The 5,276-nt window shown below is 52.3% G+C and overlaps 1 long non-coding RNA gene across 1 annotated transcript in view; it reads right to left on the reverse strand.

Moving 5' to 3' along the window:
* The window catches only part of LOC111818217, a 9,127-nt gene extending 6,445 nt beyond the window's left edge, over window positions 1–2,682 (reverse strand). Inside the window, exon 1 of the long non-coding RNA XR_002822254.1 lies at window positions 2,531–2,682. This is a non-coding gene — a long non-coding RNA (uncharacterized LOC111818217). The remainder of the gene's footprint in view (window positions 1–2,530) is intronic.
* Window positions 2,683–5,276: the final 2,594 nt, after the last annotated feature.

Below are 5,276 nucleotides of genomic sequence, written 5' to 3' on the forward strand. Positions count from 1 at the left end.
GCGCTTAAAGCCCCAGGGCATAGGGAAGAGCTGCAGACATACTGGCCCAAGGTGGGATGTCTTCAGGGACACTAGTCTGTCACTTTCTCTGGTGAATCAGTTCCCTACCCAGCCCCCAGACTATCTAGTACAATCTTTCTTAACCTAAGGTCAACTAATTACGGACTTTGATCACAGCTAAAAAAAAAAAAAATGCCTTCACAGCAACACCTAGATTAGTGTTTGATTGAGTAAGTGGGATTGTGACCCTGCCAAGTTGTGACATAAAACTTACCAGGTAGTCTGCCCCTTAGGCTTCTGGACACACATCTTAGTACATGTCTGCTAACAGAGTCACATTTCTGCCTACCGAGGTACAAGATCTTGAATACAACTGAAAAATGCTCTCCCTCGACACACCATCAAAGCCCATCATCTTCCAGGGTGGGGACACGCTACAGGTACTGACACAGATATGTCAGGCCACAGACACATGCAAGACGACAGGTACAGCTGGCCTTGCAGGGTGGTGTCAACCTGACAACATCATACACAAGTGCAGGCAAAACATCCGAGTACCCAGGCACAAGGCTCAACCCCTTAAAGCCACACCCGGGGAGACACGGGGCAGCAGGGTGATGAATGTGCCTCCAACAGCCACAAGGTGGAAGATGGGCACCAGAAAGTTGTCTTCATTCACCAACCACAGCCCCCTGTACTCCGAGAACTGTACCTAGTGACAGTGTAAAAAAGTAACAAGGGGTAAAAGACAAGTTCCCATAAGCAGCAGAGAAGTGAAATCAGAAGTGGGAGAGATTTATAATAACACAATGATATTTGGGAATAAATCTAACATGAGTAATTCAGGTGGCTTAATGGTAAAGCATAAGCCAGCATGTGGGAGGCCCTGCATTCAATTTCTAGCACTACCAAAACATACACACACACAAAGATTTGCATACTGGGCTGGGGAAGATACCTCAGTAGAATAAGTGCTTGCCTGGCAAGTGCAGGGTCCCGAGTTCAATCACCGGTACCGCAAAAAAAAAAAAAAAAAAAGATTTGCATGCTGATAATTGTCTATTGAGCAACGTTAAATTTGAGAACTTTTAAAAAAAAATTGAGAACTTTCATTGGATAGTGGTTTCCTGAGCATTCCTTATGGCCTATAACTAGATGTTACATACCATAGATGTTACACATGTTATTTATTAAACTGATGAAATGATAATTTAAAAATGTGGGGGGCTGGGATGTAACTCAGTGGTGAACTATGCCCTTGGCATGGGTTTGAGTCTCAGCACACAGAGAACAATTAAGATCTGGGTGTAGTGGCCCACCTGGCGTTCTACACCCTGGAAGCAGGATGGCTGGATCCCAAGAGCTTGCGAGCACCCTGAAGGGGAGGAGTAGACAAGTCAGGGAAAGCCATACTGAGATGACAGCAGACTTGAAATACAGTTAAGTCTGGATGTCCAGGGCAAGAGACTCTAGGGAAAGGGAGCTGCAGCGCAAAGGGCCTGAGGCAGGGGTGTGCTGGTCAGCTGCTCCAACCAGAGGCTCAGGCCACCAGAGGGTAAAGGGACAGGACAGGAAGCCCAACAGGTCGCAGAGATTAGAATTTGGCCAGACTGTTCGTTTCAATGGAGATTGTACATGCTGGTACACAAGTACTCCAGGGAAGAGTTACCTATGAGATGCTCTGCTGCCACCCATGCCAGGGACCCCACTCCACGGCTGGTGCCACAAACAAGACTCAGGGAGCAACCAAACCAGGGAATATGCTAACAACAGTCTGACCAGCACTTAGCCCCTATCTCTCACTCCATCGCACTCTGCCCACCAGGGGCTGACTCAGCCCTGCCCTCAGTGCAGGAGCATGGGCTGGGAACAGATAAGCATGGCTCAGACGCTGGGCCCCCTCAGGTGCATATGCATTCACTTGCTCTGCCCACAGAGGCAGACAGTCGAGCGTGACACGGAGCAGGAGCTCTCCAGCCGCGCTCCCGTCACGAGCGCTGTCGACGTCAGGCACCAAAGTTCACTAGTTTCACTGCCTTCTAGCTGGGCCACAGAAGAACCGCATCCAGACACCGCTAACGTTTCTCAGGCACATGCAGTCTCAGAGCCACCCACGACCCAGCCGGAGAGGAAGACCGAGCCACAGCCACAGTCACCTGGGTCCTGACACTAGGCGCCAGGTCCTGTGTGCACCGACCTCAGTCAGGCCCTAGCCACGGTGGGTACTTGTCGGAGTTACACCCCCTGGGTCACTCCAGGTGCTACTGTGGCTTAGGACTACACTTAGGTGTACAGCGGGTATGTCCCAGGACCCATGAATACGCCTTTGAAGCCAGCTGCATCAGTTATGAAGCGGTTAGAGCGCACGTGACAGCCAACACAGGTGGCTTCACACGTTTATTCACACAGCACAGCCCTGTCCAGTGAGTAGCAGGTACACGGCCTTCACACTCCTGTCAAGGCGCAGGTACACGTGTTCCACACTTTTGTCCCCAGCTCCACGCCCAAATGCGGGGCACACAGTACTCACACAAAGTGGCCCACAGTGCCAGGGCAGTCGCGTGTGCTGGGCGCCCGGCTTGACCCTCCGCGACAGCCGCGGTCACCCAGGCGATCACGGCCAGGCGCGCACACGCGGGGCACACGTGCCGCGAGCACACAGCCCGGCTCTCACACCCCCGCGTTTCCCGTCCCCGCTTGTTTTTCTGGAAACTGCTCTCCGTTCTCCTCCCCCCAGGCCGGAAGCGCTGGCGGTATTTTTAGCTCCTCTGGTTTCCGCCCCTTTCCCTCCCCCCTTCCCTACCGGCTCGCAGACCCGACTGGAGCGCGACCCGCTGGGGACCCCCTGCCAGACCCTCCCCACAGTCACTCCAGAGGGGATTCCCAGCTGCCGCGGGAGCCCTGGATTTTCCCGTTGGCTACGTGGAGAGCGGGGAGGAGTCCCGCCGAGAACTTCCTCCTGCGCCAGGGCGCTTGGGGCGCGGGAGGGGGGAACTCTGATCCCGGGTGGAGAAGGGGTGGGGGCCTGAACCCCAGGGTCGAAGGAGACGCCGCGTTCTAGGAGGCGAGGCCGAGCTTTCCTGAGTCGCACTGGTCCAGCTCGGGTGGCGGCGGCAAGAGGGGTTTTTCCTCACGCCAAGTGCCAGCCCCCGCGCCCGCACGCGCCTTCAGCAGTGATCCGGCCCCAGGCGTCGAGCCTCACACGTCCAGATGATTCAGCAGAGGGGATAGGGGAGGGGGCCGGGCTGACTCAGGGATGGGGAAAGGCTTCGTCTCTAGGGAATCGAAACTGGAATTTCCTCCAGGATTGTACCCAACTCCCAGCTGCCCCCCTTTCCCATTTGGTCCGGACAGTGACACAGGGTGTCCGGCGGGAGGCCGATCCCAGGGCCCCTCCCCGCTCTCCCTGCAGTCGTGGAGGCTTTGTTTACGGCAGACAGGAACCCTGGTTACAGGAGAGGAACCCGGGCGTCCGGGCCGAGTCTCCTCGTCACGGCTTCCAGGAAGCCCCCCCTCCCCCGCCCTTTGCCAGTGAGTCACGGGCGAGCGGGAGGCCGCAACCGTGCCAAGGCGCCGCGGCCCGCCCAGCTCACGGGACCGGCCCAGGAAGGCCCCTTGGCCCCAGAATCGGCCACATCAGGGATTCCCCTCACTCCCCGTGCTCTGATGAGGCAGGTCGGCCTTAGAACTGGCAGAATCGCCCCACCACAGCGTACGAATGAACTTCTCATCATTGTAACTGTGTTCCCTGGCAGTGATTTCTAACCCATCCTCTTAGTGATGGCAGCCAGCCCATCAAGACCTTAAAAAACAATTTTACTTCCCAGATACTATGTTTTGTTCGGTATATATCTGAGGCAGAATCGTCTCTCACTATGTGCAGTTTATGCTGGATTTGAACTCACTGTGTAGCTCAGGCTGGCCTCCAACTCTTAGAGACCCTCCTGCCTCAGCCTCCAAAGCCCTGGGATTACAAGCCTGCTCCACGCCTGGCTTCTGTTTGTTTTTGTTTTGAGATAGGGACCCGCTAAACATTTCAGGATCGCCAGGGATATGGCTCAGTGGAATAAGTACGTCCCTGGCAAGTGCAAGGGCCTGAGTTCAATCCCTGGTTCCACCAAAAAAAAAAAAAAAAAAAATCATTATGGGGTCAGGGAGATGGCTCAGTGGAATAAGTGCTTCCCTGGCAAGTGCAAGGGCCTGAGTTCAATCCCTGGTTCCACCAAAAAAAAAAAAAAAAAATCATTATGGGGTCGGGGAGATGGCTCAGTGGAACTCAGTGCAAGGGCCTGAGTTCAATCCCTGGTTCCGCCAAAATAAATAAATAAATAAATAAATAAATATTTCAGGATGGCTTTAACAGTGATTGCTTCAGCCTGTCAAATGCTGTGATGAATGCTGAGATTATAGGTGTACACCACCACACCCACCTTTTTCCAAGATACTAGTTTTCACAAAAAACTGAAAGATTTGCCAGTGTGGGGGAATGACACTCGAAAATTTAGCTTGGGCAACACATACTCCATTGTAAGAAACCATGCAACTGGGGCTGGGAAGAGAGCTCAGTAGAATAAGTGCTTGCCTGGCAAGCACAAGAGCCTGAGTTCAATCCCTGGTTCTACCAAAAAAGAAAAAAAGAAATTATACAACTGTTTAAGATGGTCCAGTTTTACCTCAAAGTAGCTTTGGGGTCCAATTTTACCTCAAAGTAGGTAATGTGCCGGTTAGCTCAGTTGTTTAAGTGCCTGCTCATGCAAATGCAGTCAGGTGCAGGATACTAGGGTTCAAAAAGGGGCCAGAGAGATAGCTCAGTAGAATAAGCACTTCCCTGGCAAGTATAAGGGCCTGAGTTCAATACTTGGTTGGGCCAAGGGAAAAAAAAAAAAAAAGGATACTGAGGTTCAAACCCCACCTCCACCTGCCTTACCAGACCCACCCTTAAGGCAGCTTGAGCTAGCAAAAAAAAAAAAAAAAAAAAAAAAAATCAAAGTAGTTTTTGGTCCAGACAGTCCCTCCAAGAAAAAGAACTCTAGGGGTTCTGGCAGATAGCTCAGTAGAATAAGCACTTGCCAGCAAGGGCCTGAGTTCAATCCCTGGTTCCGGGTGGGGGGGAGGGGGACGGGGAGAGGGAGGGGACAAAAAAACCTCTACTTTTCCTTTCCTGTTTTTTTTTTTTTGTTGTTTTTTTTCTTTTCTTTTCTTCTTTGGTACCAGGAATTAAAACTGAAGACCTTGCATTTACCAGGCAGGTACTTGTACCACTGTATATATCCGGT

This window comes from Octodon degus, unplaced genomic scaffold (assembly GCF_000260255.1).
Source record: "Octodon degus isolate 3935 unplaced genomic scaffold, OctDeg1.0 scaffold00083, whole genome shotgun sequence".
Classification (NCBI taxonomy): Eukaryota; Metazoa; Chordata; class Mammalia; order Rodentia; family Octodontidae; genus Octodon; species Octodon degus.